The sequence below is a fragment of the Cebus imitator genome, unplaced genomic scaffold (assembly GCF_001604975.1).
Source record: "Cebus imitator isolate Cc_AM_T3 unplaced genomic scaffold, Cebus_imitator-1.0 Scaffold153, whole genome shotgun sequence".
Lineage (NCBI taxonomy): Eukaryota > Metazoa > Chordata > Mammalia > Primates > Cebidae > Cebus > Cebus imitator.
In genome coordinates, this window is record NW_016107468.1 from 235,548 (window position 1) to 245,971 (window position 10,424).

The window sequence follows — 10,424 nt, forward strand, 5'->3', positions numbered from 1 at the left end:
CTCAAAAAAAAAAAAAGAGAAAAGAAAAATAAAAATTAGTTGGGTGTGGTGGTGGGTGCCTGTAGTCCCAGGTACTAAGGAGGCTGAGGCAGGAGGATCTCTGGAATCTGAGAGGCAGAAGTTGCAGTGAGCCGAGATCACACCACTGGACTCAGCCTGGGTGACGAGAGCGAAACTTCATCTCGAAAGAAAGAAAGAAAGAAATATGGACTTTTGCTGTCTCACCCAAGTCTCATAGACAGCGGATCTGGGGTCATGCAGAGCGAACTTCCTCCACAAGTTTACTCTGCTGTCCTCAGATCCCTTCACCTCCCGGCTCATTCTTTTCATTCCAGTAGTTGGCTGTCATGGTTGGGGGTGTCACCTGCAGGAGAAGGAGGACATCCCTGGTTTCAGTCCCCCCCCCTTTTTTCTTGGAGATGGAGTCTCGCTCTGTCGCCCAAGTTGGAGTGAAGTGGCGCGATCTCAACTCACTGCAACCTCCACCTCCCAGGTTCATGTGATTCTCCTGCGTCAGCCTCCCGAGTAGCTGGGCTTACAGTGCATGTGTCCCCACACCCGGCTAATTTTTGTATTTTTAATAGAGACAGGGTTTCACCATGTTGGCCAGGCTGGTCTCAAACTGCTGACCTCAGGTGGTCCTCCTGCCTTGGCCTCCCAAAGTGCTGGGATGACAGGTGGAGCCACCGTGCCCAGCCTGGTTTCAGTCCCTTTCTAAGGGCAAGGACAGCTCTCCCAGAAGTCCCTCATGTCTCAGTGGCCAGAATTGGGTTCCGGCTCTCCTTACACCTGTCTGAGCTAGGGGAAAAGGAGTGCCTTGCTCTGAGCCTTGGAGAATCACCAAATTCTCTCCAAGGATTAGGAGGACCCAGCTGTCCCAAACACCAGTTGTCAGGACAACCCAAGCAAAGATTGCCCCATCTGTAGATGCCAGGACACACGGGGGGACTCTGGTAGTAAGGAGGGGGCAGAGGACTTGGAGGAGAGCCTTTGGGGTCAGATCCAGGACTGGAACTCAGGTATTTTTGACAGGGTCTAAGTCTGTCCCCTAGGTTGGACTGCAGTGCTGCAGTCATAGCTCATTACAGCCTCGACCTCCTGGGCTCAAGTTATCCTCCTGCCTCAGCCTCCTGAGTATCTGGGACAGTAGGCATGCACCACCACACCTGGCTAACTTTTTAATTTTTTTGTAGAAATGGGGTCTCACTGTGTTGCCCAGGCTGATCTTTAACTCCTGGGCTGGATCCTCCTGCCTTGGCCTCCCAAAGCACTGGGATTACAGGCATGAGCCACTGCACCCAGTGAGACCCCAGGTGTTTTAACTATGACCCCAGACTGCCTTCTGCTGCACTGTGGATGGGTGTAAGACCCCCTCCCGCTGCCCAGCCCAGAGCCCGGCCTGAACAGATATGAATGGAAGGCCAGGGCTGTGGCTGGCAATTATCTCCCTTGCTGCAATGAGAGTGGGGAGGGGGCAGGAATCCAGGACCTCCGGGCCACTCCGTCCCCACTGGGGAGCCTCTGGGACAGGAGAGGGGGTATTCAGAGGGAGGCTGGGGCTGTTGGGGAGAAAGGATACCCTCCCTTCCAGAAGGGGAGAAATTTCTTTTTTGTTTGTTCTCTCAGTCTTCTTTTTCAAGAAATAAGCATATGGCAGCGGATGGTGCGGGGGCCGTGTTTGGGTGGGGTGTGTGCCTGCCTTTGCCTTTTACGTGGTTGGGTGTATTTTTTTTTTCTCCGTCAGCTCCAACGCCCCAGCTGGTCCATGGGGCAGTGAGACTTGAATCACAGAGGCGCTTTCCTGGTGTCCAGAAAAATCCAGCTCTTGCTAGTGGCGCTTCCAAGGGGGAAGAGGTTGGGGAGCTAGCTCTCCAGCAAACCCAGGCTGAGCTTTGCAGAGGTCTGAGCTGAGGACTGAGTGTCCAAGGGGCTGAGGGCGTGGACTGTCTTTGGGAGGTTGGATACAGCCAGTGAAGGAGCCGGTGTTCATTTCCTGAAGCTTCTGAACACGGACCACAGACCTGGTGCCTTAAAAGAACAGAAATTTCAGGCAGGTGCAGTGGCTCACGCCTGTAATCCCAGCACTTTGGGAGGCCAAGGTGGATGGTGGATTGTCTGAGGTCAGGAGTTTGAGACCAGCCTGACCAACATGGTGAAACCCTGTCTCTACTAAAAATACAAAATTAGCCGGGTGTGGTGGCGCACACCTGTAATCTCAGCTACTCGGGAGGCTGAGGCAGGAGACGCCCTTGAACCTGGGAAGCAGAGGTTGCGGTGAGCCAAGATCATGCCATTGCATGCCAGCCTGGGCAGCAAGAACGAAACTCGGTCTCCAAAAAAAAAAAAAAAAAAAGAACAGAAATTTATTTCAGGCCGGGCACAGTGGCTCGTGCCTGTAATCCCAGCACTTTGGGAGGCCGAGGCAGGTGGATCGCTTGAGGTCAGACATTCAAGACCATTCTGGCCAACATGGTGAAACCCCGTCTCTACTAAAAATACAAAAATTAGCCGGGCATGGTGGCAGGCACCTGTAGTCCGAGCCACTGGGAGGCTGAGGCAGGAGAATCACTTGCACCCAGGAGGCGGAGGTTGTAGTGAGCCGAGATCCCGCCACTGCACTCCAGCCTGGTAACAGAGTGAGGGAAATAACAAATTTCTTCTTCTTTAGCTTCTATTTTAGGTTCAGAGGTACAAGTGCAGGTCTGGGACATAGGTAAATGTGTGTCATGGGCTTTGTTGTACAGATTCTTTTTCACCCAGGTATTAAGCCCAGTACCCACATAGTGCTTTCTTTTGACCCACTCCCTCCTCCCACCCCTCCACCTTCTGACAGGCCCCAGTGTGTGTTGTTCCCATCTTTGTGTCCATGTGTTCTCATTGTTCAGCTCCCACTTATAAATGAGAACATGCAGGTAGTTTTCTGTCCCTGTGTTAGTTTGCTGAGGATAATGGCCTCCAGCTCCATCCATGTTCCTGCAAAGAATGTGATTTAGTTCTTTTTTCTGGCTGCATAGTATTCTATGGTGTAATGTACCACATTTTCTTTATCCAGTCTATCATTGATGGGCATTTGGGTTGATTCCATGTCTTTGCTGTTGTGAATAGTGCTGCAGTGAATATACACGTGCATGTGTCTTTACTGTAGAATGATTTATGTTCTTTTGGGTGTATATCCCGTAGGGGATTGCTGGGTCAAACGGTATTTCTGTCTTTTGGTTTTTGAGGAATCACCACGCTGTCTTCCACAATGGCTGAACTCATTTACAATTCCAACAGTGTGTAAATTGTTACTTTTTCTCCACAACCTCGCCAGCATCTGTTATTTGCTTGTTTGTTTTTGGTTTTGTTTTGAGACGGAGTCTCACTCTGTTGCCCAGGCTAGAGTGTGGTGTTGTGATCTCAGCTCACTGCAGCCTCTACCTCCTGGGTTCAAGCGATTTTCCTGCCTCAGCCTTCCGAGTAGCTGAAATTACAGACATGCACCACCACGCTCGGCTAATTTTTTTTTTTTTTTTTTTTTAAGCAGAGACAGAGTTTCACCATGTTAGCCAGGCTGGTCTTGAACCCCTGACCTCAGGTGACCCGCCTGTCTCAGCCTCCTGAAGTGCTGGGATTATAGGTGTGAGCCACTGTGCCCGGCCCAGCATCTGTCATTTTTTGACTTTAATAACAGCCATTCTGACTGGTGTGAGATGGTACCTCGTTGTGGTTGTGGTTTGCATTTCACTAATGATCAGTGACGTCGAGCCTTTTTTCATATGATTGTTGGCTGCATGTACACCGCCTTTTGAAAAGCGTCTGTTCATGTCCTTTGCCCATGTTTTTATGAGAACAACACAAATTTCTCTTCTCACAGTTCTGGAGGCCAAAGGTCCAAAATCATTACCATTGGGCCGAAATCAAGGTGCCCGCAGTGCCATCCTCCCTCCAGAGGCTCTCAGGGGGAGTCTGTTGCTGGCCCCTTCTAGCTCCTGGGGGCTGCCAGCACTCCCAGGCTTGTGGCTGCATCACTCCAATCTTCAAGGCGAGCATCTTCCAATCTCTCTACTTCATCTTCACTGGGACTGCTCTTCTGTGTGGATGTCCAGTCTACCTCTACCCTATTAAAAAATATTTTTTGTAGAGATGGGGTCTTGCCTTATTGCCCCAGCTAGTCTCAAACTCTTAGCCTCAAGTGATCCTCTTGACTCGAAGTGATCCTCCTGCCTTGGCCTCCCAAAGCCCTGGGATTACAAGCATGAGCCACAGTGCCTGGCTATGACCTCTTCTTTTCTTTTCTTTTGAGATGGGGACTGGGTTGCTCGGGCTGGAGGGCAGTGATGTGATCTCAGCTCACAGCATCCTTGACCTCCAGGGTTCAGGGGATCCTCCCATTTCAGCCTCCTGAGTAACTGGGACTACAGGCATGCACCACCACGCTCGGCTAATTTTTATTTTTTGTAGAGATGGGGGTCTCACCATGTTTCCCAGGCTGGCCCCAAACTCCTGGGCTCAAGTGATCTTCCCACCTTTCAGCCTCCCAAAGTGCTGGGCTTACAAGTATGAGCCACCGCACCGGGCCATGACCTCTTCTTATAAGGATGCATGTGATGGCATTTAGAACCTCCCCAGCTAAGCCGGAATAATCCCCCTATCTCAAGATCCTTAATCACACCCGCAGAGTGATTTTGCCTGTAAGGGTAACACTTACAGGCTCCAGGGATTAGGATGTGGCTGTCTTTTGGGGTCATTTTAGAGCCTGTCTCAGGTCTCTAAGGGAGAGGAGTCGTTCTAGTAGACGGGTCCTCCTGTGACAGATGCCGGCCAGGTAAAGGAGGCAAATAGAAGATCCCAGCTGACCCACCTCGGCTCTGTTCCACATTGAGGGGACCTTGTTCTCATTCATGTGGTCCCCCTAAGCCATCTGTCTAGGCTGGAGTGCAGTGTCGTGATCTTGGCTCACTGCAGCCTTGACCTCCTGGGCTCAGGGGATCCTCCCATCTCAGCCTCCCAAGTAGCTGGGACTGCAGGCATGCGCCACCACACCCAGCTAATTTTTTAATTTTTTTGTAGAGATGGGGTCTTGCCATATTGCCCAGGCTGGTCTCGAACTCCTGAGCTCAAGCCACGTCCACTGTCCCAAACAGCTGCCCCACCTTGGAGGGTACAGCAGCATCAGCCTCGCCGCCCTCAGGGTGTATCCGTTATTTATCTTGGACCGCGTAGACCAAGAGTAGCTCAAACTTAGCAGTGTCAAACAGCAGTCATGTCTTCCTTTACTCTTTGCGGTTTGAGAGTTGCCTGGGCTTTCTAGATGGATCTTACTCAGTCTCTCCTACCGTTGCAACCAAAAGGTTGCAGGCAGGAGTTGGAGGCTGCAGCGAGCTATGATCGCACCACAGCGCTCCAGCCTGGGCAGCAGAGCAAGATCCCGTCTCTCAGTAAAGAGGACGTGGGGCTTGAGGTCATTTTGAAGACATTTCACTTGCTGGCTCAGGTCCCAAGCCAAGGAGGAGCTGGGGCCCCTCGGCATCTCTGATGGCCCTTGGCCTCTCCGCCACGGCGGCACGCGATGCCTGAGCTTCCCACGTGTCGGCTCAGAGTCCAGGGGCAAGGGTCTGAGAGTGAGTGAGCGAGCAACTGGGGAAGTTTAGCGCCTTTGGGGACCTGGCTGCAGAGGTCACCTGGTGGCATTGCCCACACACGCTGTTGGTTCAAAGGGGGTCCTTATTCAAATCATGTTCAAGAGGAGAGAATTAGATAACAGTATTTGTGGGGAGAAGTATTACAGAACTTAGTTATTTATTTGTTTCACTTTGGGAGGCCGAGGTGGGAAGAGCCCTTGAGCTCAGGAGTTCAAGACCAGCCTGGGCAGCATAGGGAGACCCCATTTCTATTTAAAAAAACTAAAAGAGGCTGGGCTCAGTAGCCCACGCCTGTAATCCCAGCACTTTGGGAGGCCAAGTTAGGTGAATCATGAGGTCAGGAGATTGAGACCATCCTGGCTAACATGGTGAAACCTGGTCTCTACTAAAAATACAAAATATTAGCCAGGTGTGGTGGCACATGCCTGTAGTCACAGCTACTAGGAGGCTGAGGCAGGAGAATCACTTGAACCTGGGAAGCAGAGGTTGCAGTGAGCTGAAATCACGCCACTGCACTCCAGCCTGGGTGACAGAGCAAGACTCTGTCTCAAAAAAAAGAACGTATTTATTTAGAGACAGGGTCTCACTGTCACCCAGGCTGGAGCCCAGTGGTGTGATCACAGCTCACTATAGCCTCACTTCCTGGGCCCAAGTGGTCCTCTTGCCTCAGCCTCCCGAGTAGCTGGGACTACAGGTATGCACCACCATGCCTGGCAAATTTTTTAAATTTTCTTGTAGAGATGGAGGTCTCATGTTGCTTAGTCTGGTCTCAAACTCCTGGCCTCAAGCGATCCCAACGTGCTGGATTACGGGCGTGAGCCGCCGCCCCTGGCCTGAGAATGTGTTGTCAGATTTGAAAGCACTGCGGGAAGATGGCCAGAGAAGAGGCCCCGGGGCCCCAGAACGGGGGTGCTTCTGCCAGATGGCTTCCAGGGGTCTCAGTACCCAGGTGTCTGGGGTGGGAGAGTGGGTGACAGGCTGTCGGTGGACGTGTCCCCTTCTGGAAGAGAGGGACAGGGCCCTCCAAAGCCCAGGCCCAGGCTCTGGGCTGAGGCTAGGAAAGTCTCAGAGCATTTCCCACTGGACAGCCCCAGAATCCGACCGCGGTCCGTGCCAGGAGCACTTTGGTGTTTTACCCCACAGCCCACACAGACGCCACACCCCATTGGGCTCACTTGCGCCCTAGCGCCTTTGCCCGAGCTGTCCCCTCTGTCTGGACTGCCCCATCCTTCACCTCCCGCCTTCTTCATGTCTCCTGATTCTTCCAAACCTGCGTCAATGGCTTCGCCCTTCGGAGGCCTTTCCAGGCCGCCTTCTCTGCAGCAGGCCCGGGCACACGCAGTTGAAAGCAAGGAGCCGGTGCACGGGGCTCTGACGCCTCCACACCCTGGAGGGGGAGGGAAGGAGGAGGTGAGGGAGCCCAGCCAAGGGGCACAACGGGAGGTGGGGACGAGCCTGCAGCAGCTAAGACGGAGCCAGGAGCAGGGAAGGGCATCTCTTAAAAAGCGCACAGCAGGTGCGAAGGCCTGAGTGACAGTGCAGGGCCTGCAGGCTGGAGTGCAGGGCTCGGGAGGGAAGACGGGCTCAGCTTGCTCTGTGGCGTGACTCCTGTTAGGACCATGAGGCTGAGGTCATGCCCCGGCCACCTTCTCTGTGAAGGGTTTCACTGCATTCAGACTGCTGGGACTGGACCCAGGAGGACTTGCACGTGTGTGTGTGTGTGTGTGTGTGTGTGTGTGTGTATGAGTGTGTATGTATGTGTGCAGGCACGTGTGTGTGTGCATATGTGTGGACTTGCATGAGTGTGCATGCATGTGTGTACATGTGAGTGTGTGAATGCATGTGCGCATACATGTAAGCATGGGAGTGTGTATGTGTATATGTGTGTTGGGTATGCATGGGGTGTGCATGCATCTGTGTGTACATGTATGTGTGTGCACATGAGTGCCTGTGGGTGTGCATGTGTGCATGGGTATGTGTGGGGGTGTGTGTGAGTGCATGCATGTGTGTGTACATGTGAATGTGTGTGCACATGAATGCATATGTGTAAGTGTGCAATGTGTGTATGCATGTGGGTGTGTGTACATGTATGTGCATGTGGGTGTGCGTGGGGGGGAGTATGTGGGGGAGTGCACGTGTGTTGGTATGTGTGTGGGTGGAGTATGTGGGAGAGTGTGCATGTGTGTGGGTGTGTGGGTTTGCATTTGTGGGTGTGTGGGTGTGCATGTGGGTATGTGTGTGTGCGTGGGGGGGTATGTGGGGGAGTGCACGTGTGTTGTATGTGTGTGGGGGAGTATGTGGGGGAGTGTGCATGTGTGTGGGGGTGTGTGTGGGGGTGTGCGGGTGTGCATGTGGGTATGTGTGTGCGTGTGGGAGGAGTATGTGGGGGAGTGTGCGTGTGTGTGCATCTGTGTGTTGAGTTGCTGGTGCTCACACTCACCTCTGGGGCAGAGATGTCCCTGTCAGGTGCCCCCTTCCTCTGTCCACCCCATTCCACTGAGGGTCCTCTGTCCTCTGTCCACCCCATTCCACTGAGGGTCCTCTGTAGTCTCAGGAGTGACACCCCGCAGTGGACGATGAAAACAAACACACACTTCCTCTCTTAGTTTTTTTAGTTTTTTTTTCCATTTAAAAAAATTGTATTGAGGCCGGGCATGGTGGCTTATGCCCATAATCCCAGCACGTTGGGAGGCTGAGGTGGGATGGTCGTTCGAGGCCAGGCACTCAAGGCCAGCCTGGGCAGCATAGCAAGACCCCATCTCTACAAAAAATTTTAAAATTAGCCAGGCACGGTGGCGCACACCTGTAGTCCCAGCTGCATGGAAGGCTGAGGTGGGAAGATGTCTTGAACCCAGGATTTATTTTTCTTTTTGAGACGGAGTCCGCTGTGTCACCCAGGCCGGAGTGCAGTGGTGAATTCTTAGCTCACTGCAACCTCCGCCTCCTAGGTTCAAACGATTCTTCTGCCTCAGCCTCTGGAGTAGCTGGGACTACAGGCGCACACCACCATGCCCCGCTAATTTTTGTATTTTTAGTAGAGACGGGGTTTTGCCATATTGGCCAGGCTGGTCTCCAACTCCTGACCTCGTGATCTGCCAGCCTCAGCCTCCCAAAGTGCTGGGATTACAGGTGTGAGCCGCCGCGCCCGGCCTTCCTGTGTTTCTATAGCAGGTATCCTGGTGGGTGTGAGGCGTAGTTTAGATTTGCATTTTGCTAATCTTTACTGGAGCGGGGATCTTTTCATGTGCTTTTTGGGCATCTGTACATCTTCTTAGGGGAAAGGTCTTCTCAAGTCATCTGCCCATTGTTTAATCAGATGGTGATGATGATGATGATCATTATTAGAGCTGAGGTCTTGCTGTGTTGCCCAGGCTGGTCTCGAGCTCCTGGCCTCAAGTGATCCTCTCACCTCGGCCTCGCAAAGTGCTGGGATCATGAGTGTGAGTCACTGCGCCAGTCTTTGCCGTTGACTTTTAGGAGGTGTCTGCATATCCCGGATATTAATCCTCATCAGATATACTATTTGCCAATATTTTCTCCCATATTATGGGTTGCCTTCTTACTCTGTTGATTCTGCCCAAAACTTCTCTTTACTCATAGAGCAAAGGCTGTGTCTCTCTAAGCCAAGTTTCTTCCCCTTGCTTCTCTCCATGGAAACAACAGTATTATCCTTCCACTCGTGTACCCAGAGAACTCCTATTCACTCTTCAAAACCTATCTCAACAGTCCTCAATTCAGGGAAGCCTTGTTTGTCAGGCCCCTCCTCCCCCAAAACTAATTAAATAAAACGTTTAAATAAAACGTAGGCAACCCCTTTCCCCAGTGTCAAGCTCAGATCCTCCGCTTGTCCTTCTTCCATGCTCCTGTAATTCTTTTTTTTTTTTTTGAGATGGAGTCTAGCTCTGTCACCCCAGCTGGAATGCAGTGGCTCGATCTCGGCTCACTGCAACCTCTGCCTCCCGCGTTTGAGCAATTCATCTGCCTCAGCCTCCTGAGTAGCTGGGACCACAGGCATGTGCCACCATGCCTGGCTAATTTTTTTGTACTTTAGTAGAGACAGGGTTTCACCGTGTTAGCCAGGATGGTCTCCATCTCCTGACCTCATGATCCCCCCAAACTGCTGCGATTACAGGCGTGAGCCACTGCGCCCAGCCTCTTTTTTTATTTTTAAGATGGAGTCTCGCTCTGTCACCCTGGCTGGAATGCAGTGGCGTGATCTCAGCTCACTGCAACCTCCCATTCCCAGGTTCAAGCAATGCTCCTGCCTCAGCCTCCCTAGTAGCTGGGATACAGGTGTGCACCACCACACCCAGCTAATTTTTTGTATTTTTAGTAGAGACGAGGTTTCACCATGTTGGCCAGGCTGGTCTCAAACTCCTGACCTCAAGTGATCCACCCGCCTCGGCCTCCCAAGGTACTGGGATTATAGGCATGAACCACCGCACCCAGCCTGGTCCTGTAATCCTCTCTGGCACCCTGGCCCTGTGAGCTGGTGGAGGGCAGGTGGGGCCTGGCACAGAGCAGCCCCTGGTAGGTGTTGAGTGGATGAGTGTGGGTGGACAGGGGAGGCCGGGGAAGGCGCCCAGGCTGTGTTCCCCCCACCCCCCGCCCTGCCAGGCTTCCAGCTCCTGCTGAGCTCTTGCAGGGTGGCCCTTTCCCATTTACAGCCACTGCCTTGCTCTAGGTCCCAGCCGACGGCCCGGCAGAAGTGTCCCCTATGTTCTTACCCAGTATGGCCTAGGCAGGAGCCAGTAAGCACAGGGAATGAGCATAGCCCTGAGGGGTCAAAAGTGTGTGAGG

The 10,424-nt window shown here is 52.7% G+C and overlaps 1 protein-coding gene across 1 annotated transcript in view; it reads left to right on the forward strand.

The window, feature by feature from the left end:
* GTF2IRD1 (GTF2I repeat domain containing 1) overlaps nucleotides 1-10,424 on the forward strand; it is a 153,789-nt gene that overhangs the window by 37,807 nt on the left and 105,558 nt on the right. The window lies entirely within an intron of this gene.